Here is an 18,248-nt window from a genome sequence, read left to right as displayed (position 1 = left end):
AAAGACAATTAGAAAACTGAAGAAGTTTAACCCTTAGCAGAGGTTAAAATAAGAGATGGGGAAATGCCCACTGGTTTAATGTGTATCATGCTTCTAAAATGCTATGGGAGTGATAGTAGGTCATGTCTAATTATAATAGTAAAATTAGCCATCTGTCAAACTTACAAGGCTCATTAGATACTATTAACGTAATTTTGATTTGGTACATTATAATGGCTACCTCTGTCATTATGGTCAATCAGTTGACTCTGAGTGATGTGGACAAAATAGGACATAAATATTTAGAAACCATTCCTGCCTTTTAAAAAAAACAGAAAATAGCATTTGAATTATTGCTGGACCAGTTGTGACCTAGTGAGTATCCCTCAGTTAGAGGAACTTTAAATGGCAATCTAGACTAATTTTAGGCACAATCCTGCAAACTCTCGTATGCATGAGTAATTTTACAACTATAAGTAATCCCGTTAAGTGTATATGAAACAGAGATGGACTACACTGGCACGGAAGAATATAGCTAACTCCCAAGCAAGGGATATCTGAAGTTCATGGAATTTTTCTATAGACCCATTTCAAAACTTGGTCCTCTAATACTTACTACATGAGTAACTTTACTCATATAAATAACCCTGTTAAATTGCTCATGTGTGTAAATGTTTGCAAGACTAGGGCCAAAATTTGCTTACAGATTATAGTTGCTTAAGTTTTAGAACTTTTCTGGCCCATCTGTATTCCATACAAGTCTTTACATTTTGCATTTCCTAATCCTGTCATGTGGACAATGTATTTGTAACAGGATAGCCAAAGAACTCGTTTATCTGACCGAGGCTGCTGCATTTTGGAGCCACTTAATTTTTGACTTGAAAGGCTCAAAGAATAAAGTTTTGCTAACTGGCAGAGATATTTAAAGATCTTTTATCATCTCAGTCATAAGTTTACTGATCACAACAGTGGAAAATATATTCACAGATTTATTGATTTTTCATGTGCTTGATACTCAGAATGGGATTGGGCCAACCAAGTCATGTGTATTATAATTAATTTTATGCTCCAGTAGCTAAGGGATGCTGTAACTATGAGTAATTACCTTATGTTTTCATGGCACTGATTCAGCTACCTTTAGGCACATAGTAAAGGTGACATAGGATAAATTATTCTCACTGATAATGTAAAGAGTGATGAAATTCTAGTATGCCTAGGAAGTACGTGTTTATTAGTGAACCTTTCTGAAAAAATATTAGTGGTGTAGGATTGAAACATGACACAGCCTTCTTGTATTCAGTAAATCAACAAATTATTTAGATAGGGAGAGAGTATCTTGAAAGTTAATAATTTTTCAACTTTTGCATGCATAATGACAAACCAACTTTAAACAGCAACCAGTGTTTTAAAGATAGATTCACAAACATATAGCATATTATAAAAAAACAACAATGAGGAGTCCTTGTGGCATCTTAGAGACTAACACATTTATTTAGGCATAAGCTTGTGTGGGCAAAAACCCACTTCATCAGATGCATGGAGTGAAAAATACAGTAGGCAGTTGCCTTACCAAGTGAGAGGTCAGTGCTAACAAGGCCAATTCAATTAAGGTGGAAGTGGCCTATTCCCAACAGTTGACAAGAAGGTTTGATTATCAACAGAGGGAAAATTACTTTTTGTAGTGACCCAGCCACTCCCAGTCTTTATTCAGGCCTAATTTGATGGTGTCCAGTTTGCAAATTAATTCCAGTTCTGCAGTTTCTCGTTGAAGTCTGTTTTTGAATTTTTTTATTAAAGAATGGCCACTTTTAAGTCTGTTATTGAGTGTCCAGGGAGATTAAAGTGCTCTCCTACTGTTTTTTGAATGTTACAATTCTTTAAGTCTGATTTGTGTCCATTTATTCTTTTGCTTGGAGACTGTCCGGTTTGGCCAATATACATGGCAGAGGGGCATTGCTGGCACTTTATGTTGCAAAGATTTTCATTTAATCAGCAAATACCTCCTAAATATTTGAGAAGAACTCTTAATTTGAAAAAAAAAAAACCTTGGGGCCAAATTCTGTTCTCAATTGCAACACTACAAATTCAGAGTAACCCCCACTCCCTTCCCCTACAGCTGAGTAGAATTGGACCTGATTTTCATTCCTTGAATTTAATGTAGTCACTTAAGCCCAGATCCACAAAAGGAATTTAGTCACATAAACACCCAGATTTAGGCACGATGACTATCCACAAAACCCTCACTTGAGTGGTGCCTAACCCTATAGGCATCTAACTCACTTGGCACCTAAAATTTTGCTGTAAAAGTTCCCTGGGTGCCTAAGTTTCTGCCTCTGACTCACTGTAGGCATCCAGACACCTATCTCCTGCTGCCTAAGTTCTAGTGCACTCCTCAAAACAGGGGAAGATAGACGTTCCCGCCACCTATCATGCCTGAGGGAATCTAATCCACTTGACGTGCTTTGCTCAAAATCCACCTGGAGAAAGTGATCTTGCCTCCTTGCTAACTTTTAGCTCATTGATTAGCATACTCACCTAGGATGTTGGAGCCACAGGTTCAATTCCTTCCTCCACCTGATGGGCAGAAAGATTCAAATAAAGTTCTCCCATCTCTCAGGTGAGTGTTTTAAACATGGGACTATGGGCTATTTTTATATGGAGCTCAATTTCTCCTGCTGAAGCTGTTCCATTGTGTATAGTTAATTAAATAGTCACTGGGTCAGAAAGAGGCAAGGGAGAGAGAATATGTAGTCTGGTGGTTAGGGCATCCACCTCAGAGATGGATGACCCAAAGTCTAGTCCCCCTGCTTCAATAGCTATTTAATTGTTTATACACAATGGAGCAGCTTTGAACATAGGTGCCTACCTCCCTGAAAGAGGCAGGATTTAGGGCACGCTTCTCCCATTGGCTAGCTTAGGAGGGGAGGCAGCTAGCCTGTTAGCTTTTGTGGATACCATTCTTAGGTGCCTAGCTCTCCCCATTTATTGTGATCTCATTGTAGTTCCAGTGATTTTCTGGGTGTTCTAAGTGTTGGAATGCAAATGTTTCTTTGTGGATTTGGGCCTTACGCCTGTGAAAAGTGGGTGTAAAACACTCCCATTGGGATCTGGTAGTGTACTTCACCTATTGCATCCACCTGTAAATGAGTTTATAAGGTACAAGGATTTGTTTAATCACAGAGCCACAGGAATATTGTAAGGAGAAACTAATCAGCCTGATTCTGGGCTCGCATTGGCTTTACATCAGTTTAATTTAATTGACTTCAATGCTGATAGTGCTGATTCAGACCACTGTCATAAGAGAAGCATTCAGCTGAGGCACAATGCTTCTAACGTGTTTTGAATATGTCATCTGCTCTGCATATAATAAGTATTATGCTGTTACCCATTTTGACCCAAGCAATTAGCTAAAATGCAGAAAATGATGATAGGCCGTTATTTCTTTGATACATTCTTTGTACATAAATAGGGGTGTATTTAGTCCTATTTCCTTTAGCACAGAAGGAACTGAACAACAGGCAACAGGTTCATTGCTCACAGTCCCAAACCTTTTTCAGACAGCACTTAACACAAAAGCTCTGTCAGCTTTATGCTACCCATGCTTCTGTGGCTATGTCTGGTGCATCCTTGCTGCTGCCTTCTCTGTCTTCTTCTGTGCTGTTTCTCTCTCTCTTTCTCACACACACACACAGCCAAAACAATACCCAGGGAAGTCCCTCCACCCACATAGTTCAAATTCCTGCGCGGCCTGACATGTGCCTTTGTTTTGAATGGTGACAGGTACATAGGGCCGACGAGAGGGGGGGAAGCCGGTACAAATAACCGGGACCCGGAGGTCTGGAAGGGGGCCCGGGGCCTGGCTTCCCCGGCTTCCCTCCCCTCTCGACGGCCCTGTTTAGCCGGTCTGCCCGTGCTGGGAGGCCTGAAAAAATTTTTCACCAAGGCCCGAACCCGCTCTCGGTGGCCCTGCAGGTACCTTAGTTCTTTTGGAGGACCTTATTGTTTCAGCTACCTGGTTTCCTAAAAGAGCCTAATGGCATCTCAGAACTATCTTAAATGAAAAGAGACAGTTACAGCCCCCAGTTTCAATGAGGTTTAACTCAACCTGTAAGAATACTGTCATTATCAGGAACCCTTTAATGAACTGAAAATCAGAAAGGTTTTGTACAAAAAGTAGTAACAAGGACAAATTGCTAAGGATGAATATGTAGGAACAAAATCAGAAAGGCATAAACACAAAATGAGTTACACCTAGTAAGAGAAGGATGAAGGCAAATGTAAGTCCATTTTTTAACTGGGAAGGAGAGCACATAATAGATGATACTGTGAAGGCTGAAGTGTTTAATGCCTTTTTTGCTTCAGTCTTCACAAAAAAGGTTCATTGTTACCAGATGCATAACAGAATTGATATTATCAACAAGGAGGAAGGAACAAAGACCAAAATGGGACAAGTCGGATGTAATCAAGTTGACAAGGCTGGTGAAATTCACCCTAAGGTACTTAAGGACCTAGTGGAATCATTAGTGATTATCTTTGAGAAGTCATGGTGGATGGTGAGGTCCCAGAGGACTGAAGAACAACAAACATAGTCAGGGGCGACGGATTCTTCCTAAAAGTGTGTGTGTGCAGGGGGGACATGAGGCCATGCCCCCTCCATGGCCCTGCCCCTCCTTTTCCCCTGTGGCCCTGCCCCCAGGCAAGCTGGAGCCGAGCTGGAAAGCCCAGGCCTCTCCACTTGCCTGGGGTGGGGTGCCTGAGAGCATGCCCTGGAGTGTGTCCCCACCCCCTCCCAAGGCAGGTGGAGGGTCCTTGGCTCTGCAGAGCTGCCCGCACAGATCTTACCCTGACCCGGCTTCAGCTTCCAGCCTGGCCTGGGGACAGGGCCTCAGGGCTGAACAGCCACAGCTGGGCCACGATAAGAGCTGCCCTGGCAGCTGTATCTAAGACCCAGGAGGTAATTGTTTTGCTCCAGGCAGCACCGGTGAGACCTCAACTAGTATACTGCATCACATTTTAAGAAAGATGTGGACAAACTAGAAAGAGTCCAGACGAAAGCAACCAAAGAATAATAATAATAAAAAAAAAGAGGCTTAGAAAACATGATCTGCAAGGAAAGTTTGAAAGAATAGTATGTGTTTAGTCAAGAGAAGAGAAGACTGAGTGGGGACATAGCAACAATTTCCAATTATGTAAAAGGTTGTTATAAAGAGGACTATTATCAATTTTCTATGTCCACTAAGGGTAGGGAAAAAAGTAATCAGATTAATCTGCAGCAAGGGAGATTTGGGTTAGATATTAAGATAAGTTAGTTGAACACTGGAACTGGTTATCTTAGGGATCCCCATCATTGGAGGATTTTAAGAACCAAACGCCTGTCAGGGATGGTCTAGGTTTACTTTATCCTGCCTCAGGGCTGGACTAGATCTCTTGAGCTCCCTTCCAGCCCTACAGTTCTATGATTGTATAATTCAAACTGTAATATTAACAAGTGAATTTAGCATACAGGCATTCAAACTACTGTCTTTCTAACCCTAACTGTACATTTTTAGGATTGATAGCTGAATTTAAAACAATAACCCTCCTCTATGGCAACTACATTCACCTACATCGTTTAACTGACTTATGAAAATGGTTTCCCCATTTTATGTGTAGCAATTCATCAGAAATCATCTTGCCAGTAACCCATAATAAACATTATTACCTCAATTATTACCAGCAGGGACAAAAATACTGAGTGATTGAAATCTTTTGTCAACTAACATTTATAAACCTACGCTGCAGCTTTTAATAACATTTCCATTGAGTGCTCACTACTCAGACACTCAGTGTGTTTGATTCTCTTTTAAAAATGTGATTTGCAAATTGCTATCACCGGAGTTTAGTCTGAGCTCCATAGGTTGTATGCTGAACTTCTGACAGGGAGGCAGTGAGCTGCCACTCCTCCTAAATTATTATGTTGAAAGCAGGAACATCTGCACTATTAATAGACACCTAGCAACTAAATTTTCTACCTAGCAAGTTGTACTCTTTCAGAAGCAGCACATTGCAATACCCGGAAAGCCAGACCTCATGGCACAAAGAAGAATACAAATGTATCATACCAGACTAATGCTGATGGTCTAAAGAGCAATTGCATGAAGAGATTTGAATTCCAATATATTCTTAGAAAATATTGCTAATCCATTTATAATTATTTTTTCAAATGTGGAGAGACAAGGTGGGTGAGATAATCTTTTACTGGACCAACTTCAGTTGGTGAAAGAGATAAGCTTTCAAGCTTACACAGAACTCTTCTTCAGGATCTTGTCTCTTTCACCAACAGAAGTTGGTCCAGTAAAAGATATTACCTCGCCCATCATATCTCTCTGGTATTCTGGGACCAACACGGCTACAACAAATATGGAGTTAGGGTTTTGTTGTGACTTGCTTTCCCTCTCATCTTAAAGATCAGCAATGCCCTTTGTTTCAATTTCTTGATTATTCTTACATATCTCTTTTTTAAAAAATCATTCAATTAGAAAGCATAGTGATTATAATATTATAAACATTTGATATAATAGATGTTACTGGAACTTGGTGAAATGATTCACATAGTAGGAATGGTAAAATCTCTGGGTACATCCTATTTAGAAAACAGAGGGCAATCCCTCCTTCCTACTCTGTTAAAGATGGCATTACAGGCTTTTGAGTTATTGACAGTTCAGAAGGACAGAACCTGGAATGCATGTGTATCAATGTACTAACTAATGAATCACAAGATAGGGTACTAGTGGGGATCAGCTATAGATGAGAGAATGGGATGATCAGCTCTTCAAATACTTATGGGGAAAATGTTACGGGGGATTTCAATCTGGAGGGCCTATGCTGGAGCACTCATGCTGCCACTAATAAAACATCCCTGGAGTTCCTGAAAATTAGACAATAATGACACAAAATATTTGCAATGAACTTGGAGTGATTGTATATTAGATCAAATTCTCGTGGATAAAAATGAATTGATCACTCAAACATTCATAGTTGCCTATGTGACAGTGATCACAGTTTAATTTCATTTATTATGTGCAAAAAGAATATAGTTCTGATCAGTAATGTATTTTTGATGCTTTAGAAAGGCCAGTTTCCCAAAACTGAAAACAATCATGAGCAAAACTGAGTAAGAGGGAAAAATTAAAATGTAAAAGAATGTTTAAAGAGTGTTTTATTACATGCACAAAAATCTTGCAATTCTTCAATAAAGAACGAAGGCTTTTTGTTTCTTCATTTGTTTAAACCATCCTACTTAAGTGGGGAGGAGAAAGTAACCATAAAAAAATGGGAAAGTTGATAACAATGAATACAAATAAGCAGTTGGGAAATGCAGACAAATGATAAGAGAAGCTTAAGGCATCAATGAAAAATATGTGGCCAGGATTAAGGACAATAAAAAGAAATTATTTAGATATGCCATTACTAGGATTTCATTTGGTCTTGATATGTGTCTGATACTAGATAAGTATGGTAAAATTATCGATCATGATGCAAAAAAGAAAAGGTGTTTTATATTGTTTGATTTTTGAATGCAGTTATTTTTTGAACATAATTCTACATTTGTAAGTTCAACTTTCACGATAAAGAGATTGCACTAGAGTACTCATATTGGGTGAATTGAAAAAATACTATTTTTTTTGTTTTACCTGTATATTATATTTGTAATAAAAATATAAAGTGAGCACTGTATACGTTGTACTCTGTGTTGTAATTGAAATCAATATATTTGAAAATGTAGAAAACATCCAAAAATATTTAAATAAATGGCATTCTAGTATTGTTTAACAGTGTGATTAATCGTGATTAATATTTTTAATTGCTTGACAGCCCTAGTTTTAATGCAACAAAATGCATGGGCATACATCTAGGAACATATCTTGCAAGATATGGGACTGAATCCTAGAATGAATGACCCTGAAAAGGATTTAGAAATCATGGGAGATAACCAGTTGAACATGATCTTTCACTATGATGCTGTAGCAAAGAGGGCATATGTGATCCTTGGATGCGTAAGTAGGGGGAGAACAAGTAGGAATAGGGAGTTAGTATTACCGCTGTACAATTCATTAGTGAGTCCTTTCCTGGAATAGCATGTCCAGTTCTGGTGTATACACCAGACAGTTGAAAACTGGAAAAGATTCAGAAATAAGATACAAGAATTATTTGAGAGTTGGAAAATCTCTATAGACACTTCAGAAGCTCAGTTTAAGCAGTAAGTTGATCATAGTCAAAAAGTACCTGAATGGGGAAGAGATGTGTCTGTCTGTCTGTCTGAAGGTAGACTAGCTCAGACTAGAAATAAGGTTCACATTCTAACAGTGAGGATACTTAACCATTAGAGCAATTTGCCTAAGAATGTGGTAAATTATCCATTGCTTGAAGTTTTAAAATCAAGCAAATCTTTCTAAAAGCTATGCTATAGCTGTAACAGAAGTTATGGTCTCAATGCAGATATTACCAAGTCAGGTTCTATGGCCTGTGCTATACAGGAGGTCAGATTAGGTGATCAGAATAGTCCTTGTTGGCATCAAAAATCTAGGAATAACATACATATATATATATCATTCCCTCTGTCAAAGTGCCCAGAGATTAGAGCAATCTCCTGAGAGATGGGAGATCCCTGTTCAAATCTTTTCTCCCTTCAGGCAGAGTGGGGGATTGAACCCAGGCCTCCCACATCCTGGGTCAGTGAGCTAATCTTTGGTCAAAAAGTTATAAGGGAGCCCCCATCGCTACCATCATCACCTTCTCTTCCTTCTTCTCCTCATCTAGCATTTCTTGCAAGAAATGTCTTAGACACCATAGCTGCCTGACTCCATGAAAAGGGCAGGGCTTAGGACACACCTCTCTCATCAGCATCTCCTATTGGCTTATTTAGGAGGCTCTTCACCTAGCATGCTGGCTTTTATAGATCTCATTCTAAGGAACCCGTCTCTCCACGTTTATTGTATAGGGAGCATAGGTGCATAACTTGGGCTTTATGGATCTCGTTGTTCCAGTGATTTTTCTAGGCACCTAAATGTTAGGCATAGCAATGCTGAGCATCACAGTGCCTAAGTCTCTTTGTGGATCTGGGCCAGAGAATCTCACCTGTTCTGGGGCTTGGCACAATCTGGCTCCCATCTCTAGGTGTGTGGGTTGACTAGTGCCCCTTAGGATATATTTCTGGGCAGGGCTTATATGCTGGGATGGCTGTGCCTCTAGTTCAGGTGCAACTCCTTCCTGTGCCTTTCAGAGACATAATACCTCCTACCACCACTATGCAGCAGTGCATATCTTCCGCCATCCCAGCATGGCTCAGGCTTATAAAAGCCATAATTGAGATCTTAATTTCTTTTTTTCAAGAACTAAAATCTGCTCTGTTAAACTGCTAGATGCAATGTGATGCTAATGACTGAGTGGTACATAATTTTGTATTATTGTATTAATAGCTATTTCCAGACATTATATTCCTGTCCTATTGATTAATTCCTTTCTCACTGTTCTATTACTGCCTCTCAAACAGAACAGTATTTTTCCCTTTCATCTATGAAGTTGCTCTTTGTGTCTCCCTTTATTTGTCTGCTTGCTATAATTAGGGTTAAATCAAGTTTCTCTTGACTAGAGAGCTTTCAACATTTTACCGTGAGTGGAATTTCAGAGTTCTGACTATGTACCCCCTGCCACATTCTAGAAAACTTTTTAAAGTGTCTTACTAAATCTTTATTAAACACACAGGAAAAAATCTTCAAACTTAAATGCCTAAAATGAGGGACCTCAATACACCTTTCCTGATCATCATAGTTCTTAATCATCCACAATTGCCACTGAAGTTGATGGGGATACATGGGTTTAAATGAGTGAAGAATTTGCCCCTTTGCCTTTCTGTTACAATGACAATTAAACAAGAGATTGGAAAGAAGAGAAAAAAAACTCTGAGAATTTGGAGGGGTGGTGGTGGTTGTTTTTTCATGTTCTAGGAATAGGGCAAATCTTGCATTCTTCACTCTGGACAAAGTCCCTTTTCTCATGGCAAGCTCCCATCACCTGAGTGATAAATAAGGGGTCTGGCTCAATGCAGAAAGGATAACAATTTCAAAAGTGCTTAAGAGCCTTAGTACCATTTTTAAAAGTGGGTGAGGCACTTAGATTCCTAAATCCCATTGACTTTCAGTGAGACCTAAATTTCTAAGTCACTTTTGAAAATGGTACTTAAGTGTTTTGGGAAATGTTACCCAATATGATTTGTACTGAACAAGGGTGGCTATATACTAAAATAAAAGTTAATCATATTTTACATGTTTCCTGAGTTAAACCTTGCCCATATGATATTATGTGGTGTGATTATGGTTCAAGTAATGAATACCATTTACAAGAAGTAGCATGGAACAGGAAGAGTGTGGGTATCTCTGAGAAAAGAGTAGGGTTAGTGGACGGAGTAGAAGAAAATGGATGGTGAAAGAGGGATTGGTGTTAATGTGATTACTTTTGGTCGATCTCTTTGAGGTGAATCTTTTATCCCTGTCCACACATGTATTTTGGGCCAGATTATGAATGCCTTCCATTGGTGTATGCTGTGTTGTTGCAGCTGTGTCCATCCCAGGATATTAGAGAGACACGGTGAATCAGGGAATATCTTTTATTGGACCAACTTCTGTTAGTGAGAGAGACAAGCTTTTGAGTTTACACAGGGCTCTTCTTCAGGTCTGGGAAATGCACTCAGAGTGTCACAGCTGGAACAGATTGTTTAGCATATGCAGTTAACACATATTTCAAGGGACCAGTTAAGGTGAAGTGGCCTGTTAACACTCCTCCACTCAGAGGGTGGAAAGGTGAAGGGGGGGGAGTTGTTAGATTGTTGTAATAAGCCATAAAGCCAGTGTCTCTATACAGACCATGATTTTTTAGTGTCTAGCACAGTTATGAATTTAAGCTCCCAAGTTTGTCTTTTGAAAGTGCTCTGCAGGTTTCCTTTGAGGATGAGGACTGATAGGTCAGCTATAGAGTTATCACTTTGTGGAAAGTGTTCATCCATAGGTGATGTGGTGTTTTTGTCTTTTATCATTTTCCTGTGTGAGTTCAATTGAAAGCGTATTGATTGTCTGGTTTTGCCTACATAGTTGCTACTGGGGCATTTAGTGCATTGAATAAGGTACACCTCATGTTGTGATAGGCATGTGTAGGGCCCATGGATCTTGAAAGATTCGTTGTGGAGGGTGTTGATCATTGTAGCAGTGGAGATATGTCTGCAGGTTTTGCATCTGTTGTTCTGGCAGGGTCTGGTGCCACTTTAATTTAGTGTGTCCTCATCTGTGGGGAACTTGCTTCTGATGATAAGCTTTGAGAAGTTGAGGGGTGGGAGGGTTGCTGAAGCCCAGAAGAGGGAAATGATGGCATTCAGTGCTGACAGATTAATACCTCTCTGTCACGTTTTCGAACCATAGACTGTAACTCATTTGTGTATATATGTTGCCTGCTTTAACGTGATTAATTCTCTCATTTCTTTTTCCTAGTTAATAAATCCTTAGTTAGGTAGTACAGGATTAATTACAAGCATTGTCTTTGGTGTGGGATCTGAGGTACAAACTGGTCTCTTGGGACTGGGAGAAACCTGAATATTTTGTCATCGTTGGTATAAGTGACCATTTATCACTAAGTCCAGCTTGCCTGAGTGGCAAGATGGACTAGAGTCCTTGTAGCAGACTGACATAGTGCTTCAGCAGTTCACATTTGTTACTGCATTCGTGAAATCTAATTATAGAACATACAGCCAGTTTGGGGTTTCTGCCTTGCTTTTTGACAGTCTGCCCTAAGATTGACTCTCATGGTTGTGAGCCACTCCAGACAGCGTTACACACAGGAAAATGATAAAAGACAAAAACACCATATCACCTGTGAGTGAACACTTTTTACAAAGTGATCACTCCATAGCTGACCTATCAGTCCTCATCCTCAAAGGAAATCTGCAGAAAACTTAAATTCATGACTGTGCTAGACACTAAAAATCACGGACAAAATAGAGACACTAGATTTTTGGTTTATTACTATAATCTGTAACTCACTAACACCTCGCTCCCCCAGCTGCTTCTCCCTCACTCTTCCTTTCTGCTTTATGACTGCAGAGGTGTTAGTGAGCCACTTCAGTTTGAACGGTCCCTTGAAATATGTGTTAATTACTTATGCTAAACAATCTGTTCCACCTTGTATTTAAGCTGTGACACTCTGAGTGCATTTCCCAGACCTGAAGAAGAGCTCTGTGTAAGTTCAAAAGCTTGTCTCTCTCATGTACAGAAGTTATTTGTGTGAGGAGCCCTGCTGAAGTCAGGAAGGCTGCGCTTCTTAAACTGACCCTGTGGTTAACAAAAATAAGCAAAGTAAAAATAACATTTAGAGCAGAGGTGGGCAAACTACGGCTCATGGGACCATCCGGCCCTGCTCCTGAGCTCCCGGCCGGGAAGGCTAGCCCCTGGCCCCTTCCCTGCTGTCCCTCCTCCCCCACAGCCACGCTGCCACGCGGGGAGCACTCTGGTCCGCCACTTCTGCCGGGCTGTGCGGCTTGTGCCCGCCCAACTCCCAGGCTTTCCAATAAGTCAGTCCTGCCACTCTCAGCGGCATGGTAAGGGGGTGGGGAGCGGGAGGGAGGTGGATAAGGGGCAGGGGCTCCTGGGGGCAGTCGAGGACAAGGATCATGGGGCGATTGAATAGGGTCAATGTTATATGACCAATGCCAGATGCTTCAGAGGGAATGAAAAGATCAAATCAATTCTCAAATGATCCAACATCTGTTGTCCAGTGCCAGCATCTGGCAGTCAGAGGCTTAGGGACTTAAGTTCCCTGTAAGCTGCATGGCCACATGGCCATTCAGAAGCCTATTAAGCGCCACATAGGTGCTCAGGGAACCTGCCCAACTGGGACCTGCCATGGCCGGTGGAGGGGTGCCCCTCAAAAATCAAAGCATTTAATATGTAATAGAAACATTGATGAATGATGGCATTACAGTGTTTTAACAGTGTGCTCAGTACAAAACCAGGGCCAAAGGTGTTAACCTTCAGAATCTTTGCCATAATTATGTGCTTTCAGTGATTAGTTAGTGTCTTGCAGCACAAGTATATTGTAATGCCCTATTGAGCTTTTGCATCCACACCATAGCATCACAAGTCTACCTTAGCACAGTCCCAAGTCACCTTCTGGCTCCCTAGTGGTCCATGATGTAGGAGCACGTAGCAACCCCAATTCCCTGGCCTGCTGAGAACCAGGAGCAATTGGGTGAGGATGCTTATACATGGATTGGAAAGCAGTTCTGTCTTGTGTCCGCTCACTGTGGGCATATTCCCCTTTGCATTCACAGATGTGCAAAGTACCACATGCTTTTTTTAAGAGGATGTTAAAAAAAAACAGTGAACAGAGTTTGAGCATAGAAGATTCTGGTTATCAGGGCGCAAAGTTTGGTTTAGGATAAGATGGCATGAGGAATACATAATCTGCAATATCCCCGATTGGGGGTAAAAGATTGATGGGTCAAAGTACAGACATTGATTTTTTTTTTTAAACAGATTTAAAAATTTTATTAAGATGATGTTAAAAGAAATAGTGAACAGAGTTTGAGCATAGAAGACTCTGGTTATCAGGGAATAACATACAGATTATCGAGGGTGCAAAATTTTGTTTAGGGTAAAGTGGCATGAGGAATACATAATCTGCAATATCCCCAATTGGGGGTAAAAGGTTGATGGGTCAAAATAATACACACTGTGTTGGCCACATTGATATTCACCTGGTTCTGTATGTCTGATGCCCAGAAGCACATTCCACCACAATTCTGCAGCTATTTAGTGTCTATTGCATTCCCTTTTCCTTGGGTCAGTGATGTTGGGGTAAGGCTTCATTAGTCATGGTAGAAGCAGATACCTGGGGTTATCCTAATTAAATGTCAGTACAGAAATACTGTACAAAAAACATTATTTCTGGAAAATAAAGTCCTTTCTTGCTCCCTGCAGTAAGCTTCCTACTTCCTGAGCACCCTGGCTTCATGGATCTTCCCCCTGTATCTGACATTGATGTTCATAAACTGACCCCTGTGGTCCACTAAGCCTTGGAGACCCACTGAATAGTAACCTTTTTGGTTGATGTATTCACTGCCCCTTTTGGTGGGGAATAGATAAGGATGTGTCTTCCATCTGCACAGTTTGAAACCCCATCCTCTAAAATGCCACTGTAATTTCAGGTATGTTGGTGATGGCAACCACCATACAGTAATTTACAGTAAATTACAGTAATGATAGCCTTGCACACCTGTAAAACCACCACACCAACCAGGTTTCCAACCCCAAACTGGTTTGCATCTGGCAGGTGTTACCAGCTTCAAACGGCACTTGCCACCCTCTCCTGTACCTGAATGGGTTTCCAAAATCAAGTAGTCTTGTGCTGGAGACTTGGTGCAAGCTCTTCACACAACTCAAGGAAATCTGCTTTTTCAGAATCAAGTTCTGCTGCCACTGGTTGGCATCCTGGGTTTCCAAGATTTGTGGTTCCAAACTTAACATGCTGGTTCTCTGGGACCAGAAGCAGCAGGCTACCCATGGGCATACCATTGCAATCCCATTATTCAAGACCTCTGTTCCATGGGGCACTACTGGACTTTCATTTTCTCTCCGGATCATCCATCTTCAGTATCTCAAAATTCTCTGGAGCTAATGCATCCATTGTTAAGAACTGGATCTCATGAACATTTGTCCCGTGAGCAATAGCAGGAGCTGAAACAAATCCTCATGGACTAGTTTCATGTCTCCACAGTAGTTTGGCAGAAAGGAGAGATAAGCAGAAGCTGCCATCTCCAAAAAGTCAGCTTACAGTACAAGGACCACACAGCAAGGCAGTGCCTAGAGTGTCTCCTGTAGTGCAAAGGACTCTGGGATACCGTCCCTGAATTCGCAGTGCTACTGTTGTGTGCCATAAAGGGCCAGTGAGGACATGGATACATGCCTGAGCACAGCATATATCTATGGATGTGTTGTGCTGGTATGGGGTGCCCACACTAGTAAGAAGCAAGCATTACATGTGTCCACTCACAAATGTAAATGTATCCTAAAAGATATTATAATCCTTTCTCATGTAAAAAGAAAAGGAAAGGCCTTATTTATCCCTTCCCCATGGCTCATTGAACCACCACCACAATCAGAAACATTGTAAACCATGGCACTAATGTAGTGGTTTTCAACCTGTGGCCCGTGGGCCACTTGAGGCCCAATCAGCACACAGCTGCGGCCCATGTGACATCCTAGGGGCCATAGAGGTAGTATTGGATATGAGGCCCACAATGGCAAATAGTTTGAGAACCACTGCACTAATGAGACACCATGTCCAACTTCACGTAGTCACTCTTTTTTGTTGTATCCCATTTCCCTTTCTTCATATAGGCAGCAGGTTTAAAACAAATAAAAGGAAGTTCTTCTTCACACAGTGCACAGTCAACTTGTGGAACTCCTTGCCCGAAGAGGTTGTGAAGGCTAGGACTATAACAGAGTTTAAAAGAGAACTGGATAAATTCATGGAGGTTAAGTCCATTAATGGCTATTAGCCAGGATGGGTAAGGAATGGTGTCCCTAGCCTCTGTTTGTCAGAGGATGATGATGGACGGCAGGAGAGAGATCACTTGATCATTACCTGTTAGGTTCACTCCCTCTGGGGCACCTGGCATTGGCCACTGTTGGTAGACAGGATACTGGGCTGGATGGACCTTTGGTCTGACCCCAGTACGGCCATTCTTATGTTCTTATGTTCATATCAATAATGATGAGAATTTCTGAGGATGGGTTCTTCCTTCTTATTTGTCATCTATTAGCTTCAATAAGAGTTTTGCTTAAGTAAATTTGGTAGAATTCAGACTTGTCACTTTACGGTCTAATGCTTTATTTCTTGCACATCAAAAGCTCTCTTATGGAGCTTAGCAGGAGGATTGGGTGACAAAAGTTGGGTCAAGTCCTTAGTCATCATAGCAAATCAAGGAAGTAGCATGTTTTGTTCAATAATACTAAAAGTCAGAACATTTATGCCAGTAAACACCAATTCACATCTGTTAACAACTGGGACTAGACTTGCAGACAACACCTGTTGTGCTTATTGAAACAGACTATAAGTGTCATTTATTCATTGTTCAGAGTTGCTGAAATTATTGTGCTGTATCTGTTTTCTGGCAATCTTCCAATGGAGCAGGTGTGCTAATTTTCAGGCTGACAGCTAGGTGAATTCCGTTGTATATCACTAGTGCCTTTTAGATATCAGGATAGGTAAGCGCTCAGCTACCCTGTTTCCCCGAAAATAAGACATCCTCCGAAAATAAGGCCTACTTACAGTTTTGCCTCTCGTTGTAATATAAGGCATCCCCCCGATAATAAGACCTCCCCGATAATAAGGCATCCACCGATAATAAGGCATTTTTCATTTCTGAAAAATAAGACATCCCCTGAAAATAAGACCTAGCGCATCTTTGGGAGCAAAAATTAATATAAGACACTGTCTTATTTTCGGGGAAACAGGGTATGAATAAAATGAGATTTAAAAAGTTTGTGTAAGATTTTAATAACATTTTGTAAAAACATTGTAATTGTTGAATATTGTATTTAGATGTGTAGAGGACAGAGAGATCAACAGGAATATTAACTAATGAATTATACCAAATTATCATACAAATTATATACAACTATATTATATACAAATTTATATGATTCTATAAAATTATTTATAATTATATTTAGATTATACAAAAATATATTGTATTTGTCTATTCCTGAGTGTTGCATTTTGTACATCTAAGATGCACATTACATTGCTCTGACACTGAAAAATGTAATGTGGAAAGGGGAAAACTCTGTTCTAGAAAGATAAAAATCCCTGTGAGTGTTTTCAGTGCCTAAAAATGTCAGTTAATAATAAAGGTCTTTCAGAGAAGCTTAATGAAAATGAACCAAAAACAAATATTCTTTACCACCCATGCACACAGAGTGACTATGTCATTCCCAAAGGAAATCTACCCGACAGCTTTAATGAAGCAATACAAAGATTCATACAAACCTAAATTCAGCCCTGCTGTAGAACTACAGACTTCAATGGAGTTACATGAGGGTTGAATGTTGACTTTTGTTACTCTATACAATGAAAATATATCTACCAGCTTTATCGGTACAATTAAAAGATAATATGTTGGGAAGCAAATAAATAGTATTTACTGCTTTTCACAGGATATAATAAAAATAGGACTAAATTGTGGCAAATAACCAGAGCTCTGAATTTGGGGCACCCTGGAGTCCCACAATGCCAAGGAAAGCTCCAGGAAATCTGGTGCCCCGGGCAGGCTCATTGCTCTTGGAGAAACATGGCTACGGCAGAACCAACATTAAAGAGGATGCAGCACATGCTTTTCTTTGAGTCTTGCCAGTGGTTCTGGCTGGCATAGAGAAGGGGGCTGGGGCCCTAAACTTACACCACCCCTTGTAGAAGCTAGTGGAGCTGGCTTTGCAAAGTCCTTGCACCATCAAAGCACAAGGATTCCTGTTGTTCCCAGACGGTGTGGGTGTGGGTGGCGAGGGTGGGGGGAAGATGTTGGAAGGCAAGACATGGTGATACACAAGATGGGGAGAGGTGCTTTATGCTTCACTTGTGCAAATCTGTAGGAGCAAGAAACAATCTGTCCCCTTCCTTTACAGTTTTAACTGGCTTCTTTTGAGCAGGTCTGATGACTTGTGGAATCTGTCTGTAAAACATGAATTCTGTTTGATTTTGGGGCTCTTTATCTGTATTTCTGTCACAATGCAGACTCCTTTCTGGATGTGAGCTGCTTCATCTTCTTTGTCTCTTTACCTCCAGAGTTGGACTGAAATTCCATCATGGTAATTGTACAGGGCTGATAATAGGTTGTTAGATCTGAATGGCTGACCAGTGAAATGTAGTCACTTTAGACTAGACTGGCTCCAAAAGGGAGTACTGGTTTATTAGGGAAGAGGTTGCCTAGCAACAAAGTCATCTCATAGGACTCTGTGATCATTTGTTGAGGTTAATTGGGGAGTCACCTGATGGAGGGGCTGGAAGGTTATAAAAGGCAAAAACTGATCTGTTTGCTCTTCTTCATTTTCCACCGGTAAGATGAAGGCCGCTGCTGAAGGAACTGGATGAGGCAGTGGGAGGACCCTGCCTACCTGAACACAGGTGGTCCCCCAAGGACTCCAAAGGGAAGAATACACTCGAGTGAGGGGAAATGCATGCAGGGT

Source organism: Malaclemys terrapin, chromosome 3, assembly GCF_027887155.1.
Source record: "Malaclemys terrapin pileata isolate rMalTer1 chromosome 3, rMalTer1.hap1, whole genome shotgun sequence".
Classification (NCBI taxonomy): domain Eukaryota; kingdom Metazoa; phylum Chordata; order Testudines; family Emydidae; genus Malaclemys; species Malaclemys terrapin.
The sequence above is the reverse complement of the archived record's forward strand: the minus strand, read 5'-3'. Positions refer to the sequence as shown.